Source organism: Salvelinus namaycush, chromosome 21 (genome assembly GCF_016432855.1).
Source record: "Salvelinus namaycush isolate Seneca chromosome 21, SaNama_1.0, whole genome shotgun sequence".
Lineage (NCBI taxonomy): Eukaryota > Metazoa > Chordata > Actinopteri > Salmoniformes > Salmonidae > Salvelinus > Salvelinus namaycush.
Genome location: NC_052327.1, coordinates 13918622 through 13934947, shown reverse-complemented (window position 1 = coordinate 13934947; position 16326 = coordinate 13918622). Strand labels below are relative to the sequence as shown.

Below are 16326 nucleotides of genomic sequence, written 5' to 3'. Positions count from 1 at the left end.
ATGTTGCGCAACATTTCTATAGGCTATGCAATTGTGTGAGAAAACAGAGTGATGGCCTCTATTAAAAAGAGGAGGGTCCCATCAGCTTTCTATAGGTGAGGCCTACTATATTTATTTCTCAACTTTCCTAATATTAAGCATATTGCTTATATTTATTTAAGTGCATAGATGACATGTATTTTTTCCCCGCTGCCCCTGTTTTGAGACCGGTGCATGATAATGTTCCATTCTAAATCAAAACAAAATTCACACATTATGTAGTATATGTAAAGACAAGATTAAATCAAGAATAGTCTGATGGGTGACAAAATTAGCCTATCACTTGTGAATTATATATTATCCCTTGTGAGTCATAGTCGCACACCTGATGTAGCCCAGCCCATAGGCTTATATGTTTTAATAATGTTTGTATCACAACTAAAGTGACCAAATAACTTCTTAAAATGAAGCACATGAATCTGCTTTACAATGGGTGTAGAGCCTAACTGGGTGTAGAGCCTAAGCAGCGTGTGAGTCAAGTTTGGGGAAGATACATTTCACCATAAAAATTAACCTTTTGTAATAAAAGCATTACATGCATAATTGCATTTGTGGACACTTGATAATGGTGTTTTCCCGCTAATGGAACATTCACGCTTATATCCTACTGCAATGTGCATTGCTACTGTATGTGCATTGCTGCTCTTATAATGTGAAGAAATAGCCTAATAGTTTAGCAACATTTGAAGCTAAACGTTCTGATTTGTTGCGTCAGCCACATTGCATGAAAAAAAAATTGGGGACGCTAGTTGTTGTATAAATTTGCCCTATCACATCCCGCAACTGTCCCAGACTATGTTTTGAATATTTAATTTCTCGCATAGAATAGGTCGACTTTTGTACTATGGGGGATAGTAGATTGACATAGGCTAGTGCTTTGCTGTTCATTAGGCCTACTCATCTTGTTGGCTGACGAAAAGTAAATGTGGACAGTTCTTCCAATATCTTCAATATGCACCTCTGAATTGAATAAGGACGCGGACAGTTGCGTCCCCGGTGTATCTGTCTTCACTTGTAGCCTGGGAGAAAGACCCGGTCATGTGACGGAGGAGCACTCTGGGAGAAAGGCACAACGGCCAGTGACCGCAGAAGGAATACATTTTTTTAGGGTGCATTACGGCCACACAAAGGGGATGCCGCTGTGAAGTTCTAGGCATTATCAAGTGCTTGTCAAATTGTGAATGAGAGACTGATGTAGTGTGAACAGCCTGCGCAAAAAACTAAGCAGAGCTCATGCCTGTCAAGCAACTTTTTTCAAATCATTAGTCGCATCATGCAGCCTTACAATGTATTACATGAATAACTCTAAATTAAGCATATAGGAATACCTATTGCTTTGTTAACGACTCAACACAGAATAGCCACGTGCGCACTCCCTCAAATAATTTATATTTTACTCAGACATGTTCAATTGCATTCTTCATACTATAAAATCTTGTCTGCTAAATGAACTAGTGATTCCCACAGCCATTTGGCATAGCCAGATCAGGACCTAACATAAGGACAAGTAAGAGTACGCTATTCTGTTCTTCTGAAATAGACTACACATCACTGAGTACCACTCTTCATATTGTCAAGCATGGTGGTGGCTGCATCATGTTATGGGCATGCTTGTCATCGGCAAGGACTAGGGAGTTTTTTTTAGGATAAAGAAAAACAGAATAGAGCTAAGCACACGCAAAATCCTAGAGGAAAAACCTGGTTCAGTTTGCATTCCAACAGACACTGGGAGAGAAATTCACCTTTCAGCAGGACAATAACCTAAAACACAAGGCCAAATATACACTGGAGTTGCTTACCAAGACAACATTTAATGTTCCTGAGTGGCCTAGTTACAGTTTTGACTTAAAATTGTCTTGAAAATCTATGGCAAAACTTGACAATGGCTGTCTAGCTATAATCAACAACCAACTTAACAGAGCTTGAAGAATTTAAACAAATAATAATGTGCAATCCAGGTGTGCAATGCTCTTAGATTCACCCAGACAGACTTAATCGCTGCCAAAGGGGATTCTAACACGTGAATACAGGGGTGTGAATGCTTATGTAAATGGTTTATTTGTTTTTCATTTTCAATACTTTTACCAACATTTCTAAAAACATGTTTCAACTTTGTCATTATGGGGTATATTTTGAAATCCGTCTGTAAAACAACAAAATGTGGAATAAGTCAAGGGGGTATGAATACTTTCCGAAGGCACTGTATCTCCCTGTTGAACTCGTAATAAACCGGATTGATTTTTATCAACGACTGCTCTCCTTTTGGTTCCCCTGGGAAATTCCCATTACACACACACACACACACTGCATGGCGAGAGCTTGTAATTATTCTCAGACAGTTCAGCTAGCATAGCCACCAGAGGCTAACTGCTAGGAACCATGTCTCAGGCCCATTTGGAGAGAGAGAGAGACTCACACAGACACACTCACACACACATAAAAAGAGAGTAAAGATGAGAATGGGGAATGCAGCGTCTCCTCCATCTCTCCATTCCTTGTGTTATCGTCTTCATCTGTCTTCCTAGGAGTCCAGAGGGCCAGACCACTTAGCCCCGTTTAATGAGCCGATAGCTCACCGGACCCCCGTCATTAATCACCCAGAGACACATTCTCTCCTTTCACCTCCAGCCTCTTATCGCCAGCCCTGTCCACCATTAACTACCCTCTCAATCTCACCTCTCAATCTCACGGCGGGTAGCCTAGTGGTTAGAGCGTTGGGCCAGTAACCGAAAGGCCATGGAGAAGAGGCCAGGGAGCAGCTAAAGGGCCATATGTATGAGAGTGAGTGCATGTGAACAGCACACAGACCGTGTGTTTCATTAGAGGGGCCCTGGTGTGTAAGCCGTCAGTCAGAGACGTATCAGTGTTTACACACATTTTCTCTATGGGATATCACAGGCCTTACAGGGACTGTCTACACGTGTGTGTGTGTGTGTGTGTGTGTGTGTGTGTGTGTGTGTGTGTGTGTGTGTGTGTGTGTGTGTGTGTGTGTGTGTGTGTGTGTGTGTGTGTGTGTGTGTGTGTTTTACAGAGGGGGCTGAGGAGCAGCTCTTCAACATGGACCAACGATCTTGAAAGGCTCATTTACGTTTTTCTTTGCGTGCCCTAAATAACATGGCCCTGGCTGCTCTGCTATTGTGGGATAGTGCAAGATTTTGGCAATTAGGAACTTTCAAACTGCATACAAGATGAATTTGTCTCCCAGTGTCTGTTGGAAAGCAGAATGAACCAGGTTTTCCTCTAGGATTTTGCCTGTGCTTAGCTCTATTCCATTTCTCTTTATCCTAAAACAAACTCCCTAGTCCTTGCCGATGACAAGCATGCCCATAACATGATGCAGCCATCCCCATGCTTGAAAATAAGAAGAGTGGTACACAGTGATGTGTTGCATTTGCCCCAAACATAATGCTTTGTATTCAGGACAAAACGTGTATTTCTTTGCCACATTTTTTTGTAGTTTTACTTTAGTGCCTTATTGCAAACAGGATGCATGTTTTGGAATATTTTTATTCTGTACAGGCTTCTGTCTTTTCACACTCATTTAGGTTACGGTTGTGGAGTAACTACAATGTTGTTGATCCATCCTCAGTTTTCTCCTATCACAGCCATAAAACATTGTAACTGTTTTAAAGTCACCATTGGCCTCAAGGTGAAATCCTTGAGCGGTTTCCTTCCTCTCCGGCAACTGAGTTAGGAAGGACGCCTGTATCTTTGTAGTGTCTGGGTGTATTGATGCACCATCCAAAGTGTAATTAATAACTTCACCATACTCAAAGGGATAGTCAATATCAGCTTTTTTTAAATTATTATTATTATTTTTAAATACTCATCTACCAATAAGGCACTGTATTTAGAAAAGATAATGGACCTATATATTTTTAAATAAGATTCTTTGAGAACAAACAATCGCCTAAATAAAAGCTAAAGTCAGGGAGGATCTAAAATACAACGGGAGAGCCTCGAAAATGTTTGGTCATCGACTGCACCGTTGGCCACGCCCATGGCCACACCCATGGCCAGGCCCTCGCCACGCCCACCACCTAAGCCCCATTTTTATGAAAGAAAAATCTCTGACATGTAATAGCGAAACACTTGGTTGTCATCGTTGTACAAGGAAATCCTGTTTTTCAATTGAAATTCCAGAATATCATGACTGATTTAAAGACAGAAGTTTCTAATGAGTTGAAGTCCTTTTCTTGTCTATTAGGGAATCATTAAACCTTTTATATTAACATTAGTAATGGAGAAAAAATCGAAAGTTACATATCGGGATATTATTTTTGACGATACATCGTATGGTTTTGACAATATTGCAATATTATTTTTTGCACTAGTTTGCTGTACCTGCACAAACTCCAGTATTTTTCCTTTATAGCTTGTTCTCCATCTTCTTTTAAATAGGGAGTCAAATAGTTTTTCAGCTCTTGTATTTCCATGACTGATCAGAACTCATTTTCTCATGGCTCTCTTGTCACTGCATCAGACATATGGTGAGCAATATGTTTGGAACATCGAATCGCAATAAAATCACAGAATCGAATTGCAATACATATAGAATTGTGAGAATCGCAATTAAATTTTTTTAAACTTTTGTTTTGGCCATATGGCAACTATCCATTATTAATCACACAACACATAATGTTCTGTAAACACCAACCCGAGAGGCTTGTAAGAAGTCACAACCTCAACTGCCCCAAAGTCAGTGTCACAGCAACCTTCTCAGTGTGTCCTCGGCGAAGTCTGGCGTCAAACTGGAACCAAAACATTGCAGACATTTGATGCTGGCAGTTGAACAGGTAAAAGGTAGGAACATCGTTACAACAGATAATTCTAGTCATACAGGAAAATAATTAATCAAATTGTGTGTGACCATGCTTGTGTGTGGGCGATATGGCGTAAAAATCGGATCTCGATTTTTCAAGCCTATGGACGATTCACAATATACACTGAGCGTACATTAGGTACTCCTTCCTAATATTGAGTTGCGCACCCTCTTTTGCCCTCAGAACAGCCTCAATTTGTTGTGGCATGGATTCTACAAAGTGTCGTAAGCGTTCCACTAGGATGCTGGCCCATGTTGACTTCAATGCTTCCGACAGTTGTGGAAAGTTGGCTGGATGTGCTTCTGGTGTTGGAACATTATTGGTGCACAAGGAAAACTGTTACGTGTGAAAAACCCAGCCGCGTTGCAGTTCTAGATAAACACAAACCGGTGCGCCTGGCACCTACTACCGTACCCCGTTCAAAGGCACTTAAATCGATTGTCTTGCTCATTCACTCTCTGAATGGCACACACACACAATCTATGTCTCAATTGTCTCAGGCTTAAAAATCCTTCTTTAACCTGTCTCCCCTTCATCTACACTGATTTGAAGTGGATTTAACAAGTGACATCAATAAGGGATCATAGCTTTCACCTGGTCAGTCTGTCATGGAAAGAGCATGTTCCTAACGTTTTGCACACTCCATGTACATCTCATAGTTCTCTAATTTAAGCTTTGTCGCAAAATGAAAGGTCAATACACTGCAGTCCAAACAGTCAGGAATAATCTGATGACTCGAAGCCTTCCACAACCATATGACCCACTAATTATGTAATTATGTAACTTGCTTTTTTTGCAATGATCACTGACCTGGCTTTCAAGTCCGTCTACGAAAATGCCCTTTTTTGCAAAAAATAAATAAATATACAGTATAACCGTAACGGTAACCATGCACGTCCACTAATAATGACCAACTTCTGGTAGCAGGCGTTCTAGAAAATGACACAGGTCTCATCAACACTCTCTCAAGCACAAGCCCACGTGCTAGTGAGTAGCCAGCTAATATTCATATTTGAAGTCTAGCCAACTTGGATCTATTTGCTTGCTAACAAGGTAGAAGACGTGAACTGTTATGAATACACCCCCCTGTCCGTCTCCCAACTGTTTGAACAACACGGCCTGTTCACTTTGTTTTAGACGTTGAAATCAAGCGGCCTGTCTGGTTAAGATGCTGATTTCTCAGAATGACAACGAGTTGCCAATTCCTTATATAAATGCCTCTGTATGTTCATTGCACATAAAAAAAACTGACTAGACAGCTAGCACGTAACAGTCTGACTGAAATGCTGCTAAAGGTACGTGGTAGACCTACCGGAGTGTCGCGCCCGCGACAGAAACTGAGCATTAATTTTCCACATTCATGTTAATTGATAATCCCGTTTTATTTATTTTGTAGGGTCTGCCCTTCTACATTTTGAGAGTTGGGTATTGTTTTTTGTTTTTTAAACCACCTTTCCTCTATTACAGTAAGAGCAGAGGTGATGTTTCGTCTTCGTTGTTGAGTGGCGAGGGGAGGGGCTTGGTGCCTGCGATACAGGCATTTTAGAGCGTCACGCAAAAACATCAATTCGAATGAATCAAGTGAGCACTGGGTCAGGGGTTTGGCCTGCTCTCTTTGGTGAGCTCATCTTTAGCTCAGTGCTGGAGTGTAGTAATTCCTGCTAGATATAGGCTTAGTCTATATACCCCACCCAGTGAGCACAATACGATATCTTTTCAACGGCTTTTGCTCATAGGGCACTGCAGTCTTTTCCCTAGTTTAAATTCCAGCCGGGGCCCAAAGGTCTCCAAAGCAACAGCCTGGGTCTTGACTGTGACATTGGTTTGTCACTGGATAGATTATTGGGTGGATTTAACCACCTTTCACTTCTCTCTCTGTCATGGCCTGAATTAAAGGCTACTTCCCGTCTGATGCTTAGGCCCATACGTGACGTTTATTTCCTGCGAATGTGGTTACTTACCATCTCACACAGCCAGAGAGCGATTTCACACCTGCAGGAGCGGAAAATATTGTTGGTGTCTCGGACTGTACTAGCAAATCTCACTAACTTTAAAAAATATATATATAAAAAAAAGATGATGAAAGTGGCCATTTTAGGCCCTTTTTAGACTTATACATGCCTCCTGTAAGACCCTGATCTGTGAACCGTACATGATAAAGACAGCATAATGGTCTCAATATACTCCTTATAGTGTCCTCAAGTATGTGTAGATTCTGTGAAAAAAAGTCATTCATTTTATTCAGCATAAAAAATATGAATATCTCAAAACTACCCTTTTTTGATTTTGCTTAATTTTGGGCATATTGTTTGTAATGATCTTCAAACGTGTCACATTTCCAGAGTGGGCTCTCTGGTACTTTTAATGATATGACCCATTTTATAAATAGAAATTGGCATTATAGGTCATTAACCAATCACAGCCATCCATTTCCAGAGCAAGCTCTCTGCTAATTCTGAAGTTATGAAACATTTTATGAGCACCATGCAACAACACAGTGAGTGGGAAATTGATTCAAAGGGAACTCGCTCTGTTGGTGATTTTGCTGAATGTGCCAAACGTCCTTCCTCCCACTGAAGTTCCTATTTGAGAATTGCCAAAACAATCTGAGATACCAAAAATATTTTCCACGTCTGCTGGTGTGTAATCGCCCCATAGCTATAGTGTGTGTGTTATGAATCTGATCAACCTGTAAAGTGTGTGTGTGTGTATGCGGCAGTGTCACTCACTCGTTCCCCCACCCTATATTCTGTAGGACGTACTGCATTTTGTGTGCGCACGTCCACACCGTTACTCCCCATCCTGTATTCTCTCTCTCTCTCTCTCTCTCTGTCTCTGTGTGTGTGTGACTGTCTCCCCATTCCCACCCTGTAGGGCATTTTGCTCTCCTTCCTCCTCATTGTGCTGTAGGCCTGCTCTGCCCTGCTACAGTACGGAACAGGAGGAACCAGGAACACCGAGTCACTGTTTACACCCTCACTGGGGGAGGGAAAACACTGAGACGCACAAACGCAGGAAGTTATGTTTTCTTTTTTTGTGTGTGTGTGTTTCTCGTGTGCGGGTATCAGCACGAAGCAGCAGGCGTCAGTGTAACAACACGTCTGTCTCTCTCTGTCGGTCTGTCACTCCTCCGTCTATCTGGGGAACACAGCTTAACCACTTTCCACTGCTACACTCAGAAGCAGAAGTGGAACTAAAGGGGCGAAAGGTAGATAAATTAGTCAAAGCTCAATACACTTAGACACACACACACACACAAATATGATATTGAAAGTTCGACTCCCACCAGGGTAGTAACGTTACAGTCAGCCATGAACTCTGAATATTTTATACCAGCTAATTAAACAGATCTACTGCAGAGGCTGCTAGCTGAAATCTCGCTGTCTCATTGGCCAGGGGGAAAGACGGAGCATTGAGGACCTTGATCAGTAGGTTCCGGTGTGTTCGAGCAGGGCTGGAGCAAAAGCCTGCATTCCCAGCAGCGCTGTCCAGCACGTTGTCCTCCCCTGATCCAGCCAGATCATCAACAGCTGTATTTCATATGTCTGTGAACTCATTGGAGGTCACTGGACCGCACGGCACCCAGACCACTCCAGAAACGGCGTCAAACACGCCGCCATCCGACCGTTACGTAAGCGCAGGCAGCTAAGAGTCCAGCGGCGGCCGTGCATGTGCAGTGACCGATGAGGTCTGGCTCCCTGTGCTGTAGCTAGGCAGATTAGGAGTTATCGGCGGGGAAACGTAGCACTCGCTACTTTGACAGGTTGTATAGGAATTCAGTTAGGTCTAGTTCAGGGATGGGCATCTTTGATGGGGGTGGGGGCCACAAAAAATCGGGACTCATCACGGGTTGCCGCAGTGGCTCGGCACCCCGTGGCGGGTCCGCGTACCCACAGCCATACCCACGCATTCAGTCAGAGCCGGCCCTAGCCTTTTGGGGGCCCTAAGTGGATTGTTGTTGCGAGCAAAACATTTTAGCTGCCCCCCTCTTGACAGCGGAAAGAAAAAACGTAATTTAAATTTAAACTTAAGGTAATTTCCTGCACTTCTACACATTTTGCCATGGGGCGAAGAGAAAAGGTTTCAGTTTTAAAGCAAGTTTGTTGCAATTCTACTCAATTTTGCATGTGGCAGAGAGATAAATGTGCAGTTTCACAGGTAATATTCTACAAATTTTGCCGTAGGGTGGAGAGACATGTTTTGAATATGACATCTGAGTGAGAGTGGCTAACAAAATCGAGGGGTGCCCCCCGTCCCCATTGTATCTGCGGGCCTACAAAAGGATGGCAGGCCGCCCGTTGCCCATCCCTGCACTAGAGACGTCTTGTGACATGCCCTGCCTCTGACATTTTAGTGTTGAATTCTGGAAAGGTATCGTGTGGGACGTAGCCCTGCAAAACACCTACACACACACACCCCTCCTTGTCATGTCTCGACACATCCCATGACCATAATGTGTTCACAAAACATGCCATCCTTCTGTTTTCTCTCTCTGTGTCTGTCTGACTGTGTTTGTGTTTGCGTGCGTCTGTGTTGTGGAGTTCCCTAGCCACTTGGGTCCTACCCGTTCAGTGTGTTGGGATCTTGGTCTCTTAGCGGTTGTGAGTGCTGTCTCAGAACACATGCCTCACAAGGTTCTGGAAAAAAGTTCCCGTTTGTTACCACAAAGTACTCCGCCGAGAGCTTCGACTTTCATTCGATTTTCTGCGTTAATGGTCCCGTTAGTCAGCCCTTCATCAAATGGGCGTATGTTCTATTCGTGCTTCATAGCACAAGGTCTTGAATGCAGTGGGTGTCTGTCTGTCTATTTTATGGCCTTTTTGGTAAGTAGCTGATCGGTCGTAGCCAATTTAGGTTGATTGCAAGGGTGTATTATTGTTATTATCCCTGACTTTGCCACTACGGGGTAGTAACACCCGGGAGACTGAGGGAAGAAGAGAGGTGGAAAGGGCTGGAGGGAGAGGAGAGAGGGAGGGGGAAATGGAGAGATCTGTCGGGCGCGAAATCTGATCTCGCCGTTGCGTAGTCTTTTGCTCCCGGGCCTTCCCCCAGAGTGCACTGGTTCTCTCAGTGTTCTCCAGTGTCACGTGACTTTTAAGTCCAGCCATCAAAACCAGTGATATCAGACCGAATACCAGTGTCATTCAGCTTCTCTTATGGCCCCTCGTTCCCTTTCCTCATCTCCTTTCCTTTATGACATGACTTCAATTCCAGCGCCTACCAGCAATAGCAGGCAGCATACTAGACAGCATGTCAGCCGGTCAATACATAGAGATCCCTTCTCTGTCTGTGTTCATGTCTCTCTCTGAGCAGCCAGGCCATACCAGACAGACAGACATAAATAGCTTTTGCTCTCCTCTCTTCTTCTCAGTCTCCCTCCCTGCCGTGTCATCTCCTTTCCTAACCTCATTTCCATTCCTCGTTACCTTTCCTTGATTCCGTGACGACTCCAGTATAGAACATAGCCTACAAGCCATCACAGATGCAGTACCGCTTGGAACCAATGAGTGGCGCCAGAGCACAGCGCTACCATGTTCTGCTGCAGTCTAGACCAGGGTTTCCCAAACTCGGGAATAACCAATAACAAAATAACCAACTCACCACCGGCTTTGATTTATTTGAATCAGTTTTGTAGTGCTAGGGCCTCAGTCGACCTGCTCAATTGTCCCTAGAAGGAATTTTCCTCTGATAGATTTGAATTGCGTTCAATTTCCTGAGCTGTCTGACTGGGAATCAACATGCAAATTGACCTAAAGTTCGTAGTCGTTAAAAACTATTTGAATTACATGGATGCCCGAGGCTGATGCCCGTATAGACCATAACAAATCAGAACCCTCCCAAAAAAGGGTTACTAAAGGCATTGATATGGGCAGGCACCCTCTGAAAATATGACCCTCAAATATGACCTTCGGTTCTCCAGACAAACCAGCACCACCTAGAGTCAATTTGTTGGTCCCAAATGGCAACCTATTCCCTATTTTTAGTGCACTACTTTTGACCCGAGCCATATGGGCCCTGCGCTATATAGGGAATTAGGGTGCCGTTAGGGGACGTGCCCAAATATGTAACGTGAACCCTGGTCCGAGGCAGAAAATACAATAAAGACAATACTTTTCCGTCCCCGGGCCCAGATTGTCATATTTTCCCCTAGACAGCGGCAGACTAGGCCTATACAAATCTATAGGTCCTTCCATTTGCTACCCCTGTCCTGGTCTCTACTGCGCTATTGTGTGTGTGTGTGTGTTTTTAGTCATTACCACCAGGCTATCAGACAGTGCTGAGTACTGTGCCGATCAACATACCTGGCACATAGTGTGCATGGTGAGACTGGGCTCTGCGCTGTGTATTCCTGGAAAGCCTGTGAGGGTGGGGGGGGGGGGGGGACCGGGGACTGCGGCGTTCAATGCTTTCTCTGGGTCTTGGCTTGTCTTTCTGCTTGTAAACCTCCCAGCCCAGGAACTGTCACTGAGGGAAGGAGAGAAAGAGCTGCTTTTTCTTCTGACTTTGGGGGGCTTAACTAACAGAAAGCAGGGGGCGGCAGAGACGTGTCTGGCTAGGAATGAGGATGGATGATGGTAGTGGGAATGATGATGACGACGGTCGAAGATGTTAACCGGGGAAGAGAGCGCCAACTGACTGCTTGGGTCATTAGCATGCAACCACAAGAGCTCACTGTGCAGCTCTTCCAAAACACACAGCAGGAAGGAGGGAGGGATAGACGGCCATGATGAAAAGGATTTAATGACGGGGATGAATGGCAAAAGAGGGAAGGCATGAAGCGAGGGATGGGGAACGTCAGGATGATTGAAGAGATGGACAGATGAATGGAGGGAGGCCTGAACCACGTCAAAAGACTGGCGGAAAGGAGGAATAGAAGGATGGATGGAAGCAGGGAGGGGTTTGTGTTTTAGAGTTGCACAATAACGGTCTGGCTAATGGTTTCTGTGGTCTGCAGTTCCTCCTTCCCCTAGTCCCAGTATTGCGTAACTCTGCAATGTGTGTGATTGAGCAGCAGTGTCGGTGCCAGCCTGCTCTTATGGTAATAAATGGCCCACTGCAGCCAGCACTAAGAGGTCTGCAGGAGCGAAAGAGTACACACTCACACCGTACGGAGACGTGCCCGCGCACACACACTCTTACACATACACTGTCCCTAGTACACACTGCTCCACAGGAGGTGCCATTTATTACTTACACACACAATTTAATACACATACAATTTAATACACACACACTGTAATACACAGATGCACGCAATTTAATACGCACACACAGTATTTTGTATTTATTTTACCTTTATTTAACTAGGCTAGTCAGTTAAGAACAAATTATTATTTTCAATGACGGCCCAGGAACAGTGGGTTAACTGCCTTGTTCAGGGGCAGAACGACAGATTTTTACCTTGTCAGCTCGGGGATTCGATTTTGCAACCTTTCAGTTACTGGCCCAACGCTCTAACCACTAGGCTACCTGCCGCCCCAATATATATATATATATATATATACACACACACACACACACACACTGTCCCTAGTACACACTGCTCTGCAGGAGGTGTCATTTATTACACACACACACACAATTTAATACACAGACACACGCACACTTTAATACACACACATGCACGCTTTAATACACACACACACTTTAATACACACACACTCTTATACATACACTGTCCCTAGTACACACTGCTCCAAAGGACGTGCCATTTATTACACACACACACACAATTTAATACACAGACACACGCACACTTTAATACACACACATGCACGCTTTAATACACACACACACTTTAATACACACACACTCTTATACATACACTGTCCCTAGTACACACTGCTCTGCAGGAGGTGTCATTTATTACACACACACACACAATTTAATACACAGACACACGCACACTTTAATACACACACATGCACGCTTTAATACACACACACACTTTAATACACACACACTCTTATACATACACTGTCCCTAGTACACACTGCTCTGCAGGAGGTGTCATTTATTACACACACACACACAATTTAATACACAGACACACGCACACTTTAATACACACACATGCACGCTTTAATACACACACACACTTTAATACACACACACTCTTATACATACACTGTCCCTAGTACACACTGCTCCAAAGGACGTGCCATTTATTACTTACACACACACTGTAATACACACACAAACAAAGTGTAATACTCACACACTACACACACGTAACGGCAGGGCCTTTGAGAGATTTGGTGAGCAGCAGAGAGCCAAAAAGATTACATCATCAACCTCAGTCTTAATGCACATCTCTCCATCTTTCCATTCACCAATACATTGTTCCAAACCTCTCTTCCATCCTTCCTCCCCTCTTAGCATCCTTCTCTCCATCCAGCTCAGAGAGATTCTCAGAACGAACAGGTACCAGTTCAAATACTTTACAATTACTTCCTTCCCACTGGACACAGATGTCTATTCCACGTTAGTTCCACGTAATTTCATTGAAATGATGTGGGGGAAAAATGTAGTTTCAACCAGTGGGGTTCCTTTCCTTCTTTCTTTTCTTTCCTTCTTTTCTTTCCTTCTTTCTTTTCTTTCCTTTTCCTTCTTTCTTTCTTTTCCTTCTTTTCTTTCCTTTTCTTTCCCTTTCTTTCCTCCTTTCTTTTCTTTCCTTTTCCTTCTTTCTTTCTTTTCCTTTTCTTTCCTTTTCTTTCCCTTTCTTTCCTCCTTTCTTTTCTTTCCTTTTCCTTCTTTCTTTCCTTTTCCTTCTTTCTTTCCTTTTCTTTCCTTCTTTCCTTCTTTCTTTCTTTTCCTTCTTTTCCTTCTTTTCTTTCCTTTTCCTTTTTTCTTTTCTTCCCTTCTTTCTTTCCTTTTCTTTCTTTCCTTCTTTCTTTTCCTTCTTTCTTTTCCTTCTTTCTTTTCCTTCTTTTCCTTCTTTCTTTTCCTTCTTTCTTTTCCTTCTTTTCCTTCTTTCTTTTCCTTCTTCTTTTCCTTCTTTCTTTCCTTCTTTTCCTTCCTCCTTTCTTTTCTTTCCTTTTCCTTCCTCCTTTCTTTTCTTTCCTTTTTCTTCCTTCTTTCTTTTCCTTCTTTTCCTTCTTTCTTTTCCTTCTTTTCCTTCTTTCTTTTCCTTCTTTTCCTTCCTCCTTTCTTTTCCTTTTCCTTCCTCCTTTCTTTTCCTTCTTTTCCTTCCTCCTTTCTTTTCTTTCCTTTTTTCTTTTCTTTCCTTCTTTCCTTCTCCTTTATTTTATTTTCCCTTCTTTCTTCACTGATTGTACTTGATTTGGGGAACATATCTAGCGTAGCCTATATTCTCTGTATTAGAACCCCACTTGTACCAATGCAAAATGTATGACATGGCAAGGCTTTAGTTGCGTTAAATACAAACCCCCCACATGATAGTCACCACTAGCTGGCCACCGCCCAGTACCCTGCCTTGAACTTTAGTCAAGGTCACTAGCCGGCTACCACCCGGTGGCTTGCTGCCTATGTACATAGACATGGAATCACTGTTTACGTACTGTTTTACCCATTTTTATATGCATATACTCTTTTCTAGTCAATTCCTATCGTATTTAACTATTGCTGTGCATGTACTATTCTATCCTACATATTCTTCAGCTATACGACATATTCCACATTCTATCCATATGCTGTCTACATGTCGGAGAGTAATGTTTGTTCTACATACGGCTATTTTTAGCTGAACGTTCCAAAACGTTGTGTCCTGCTGAACGCACCCGTGCTCATGAAAGGGACATGTGTATCTTACACACACACACAGTTGATGAGGAGCTATGGGTTTAGCAGGCATTACTGGATCCTCTGCCTATTCTTGGCTCCAATCAGGCGCTGACAAGTGTTCGCTCGGAGTCTGTGCTCTGCCCTCTCCCTATAGCATACAGGAGGAGAATATAGCCTGCGAGATAGGAAACGCACTTGAAACATGAGAGGGATGCTTGCGCTCCGTGTCCGTCGATGGAAAAACAGCCACGGCACTATGGATACTTTTCCATGACTGGAAAGAGGATGATGTGTTTTTGTGTGTGCATTGATTTACAAAGGAATCTATTATTCGGTGGTTGAAGTTCGAAGTGCGCAAATCATCTGAGTAATGTGAGATATTGATATAGAGTGTAGTACAATCGAGAAGCTTTAAAGGCTCTGTGCAGTCAAAAACATGATTTCCTGTGTTTTCACTGTGTTTCCACACACTGAGGTTGGAATAATACTGTGAAATTGTGATAATGATGATGAAACACTTTTGGTATAAGAGCTGTTTGAAAAGAATGCCTGAAATTTCTGCCTGCTTTGGTGGGAGGGAGTTTTGGCCTCCCATGGTGTCATCACCATGCGGCCATTTAGGTGCACTATGTAGAAATCTCTCCACCATTTCCTGGTTGCAAAAATTCTAATAGTTCGCCCAATTTCAGTTTGTGACAAAACATGGTACAATGATTCTCTACACTATACTGTCTAAACCGCTGTGAAATATATTTTCCATAAGCCAAAATATTGTTGTCTCAGCTGTTTGAAGCTGGTGTACAAAACCGAAAACAAGACGCAAAAATAAAACTTAAGAATGGTTAGCATAGAAATAGCGCACATAGAACATATCTACCGCTTCTTAGGCTTGCTTTCGGTGAGAATGACAGATCTATCTCACATTTCTATGTGAATTTGGTCAGATTGCCCCAAAAGTTACATATTTGCAGCTTTAAGAACAGGAAGCATAGAAATTGTGCACATAGATCAGATCCACTGCTTATACATGCTTTCAATTACAGATTTATAACTCACATTTCTATATGCGTTTGGTCAGGTGGCCCAAAAAGTTACATTTTGCAGCTTTTATAGACCAATAAGAAAGAGTTCCAAAGCTCTCTGCCAGTAACAGCTAATTTTCAGTGTTCCCCCTCCCAGACAGTTTTTGCAAAATTCTTACTTGAGAAATTCCTCTTTGCTAAGAAGCTATTTTTTTCTGTTTGACCATTTTAATTGAAAACAATCACATCAATGTACCTATTTGTTACCCAGGGAGTATTTGATATTGAGATAAAAACTGCCCCATTGGACCTTTTTAAAGTTATTTGTTTTTAGTCAGTGAGGTGTCTGAGACAGTGTCTGATTTAGGTCAGGGGGCTACTGAGGGCACAATGTATGAGCAGCATCATATCTAAAGAAACATTATTGCCGCGTTCAAATAATAATCGGAACTAGGAAACTCTGAAATGTCCGACCTGCTAACTGGTTGAATGCGACACGTGTATAACTACAACCAGTTAGCAAGTCTGAAATGCCCGAGTTCCCTAGTTTCGACTAGCGCGTGAACGCTGCTTACCACTGCTCGGATCATTTTTTTGACGACATCATCGCTGATGTATTTTGTATATATGAAGTGTATTTGTAGCGGTCTAAATGATAAGCTGTCGTTTTTGTTGCATCGAAGCATTTGTTTTGACAT

At 42.9% G+C, this 16326-nt stretch overlaps 1 protein-coding gene across 1 annotated transcript in view; it reads left to right on the top strand.

Moving 5' to 3' along the window:
* Nucleotides 1-16326, top strand: part of LOC120066124 (MOB kinase activator 2-like) — a 96181-nt gene that overhangs the window by 23606 nt on the left and 56249 nt on the right. The gene's annotated exons all lie outside the window — the stretch shown is intronic.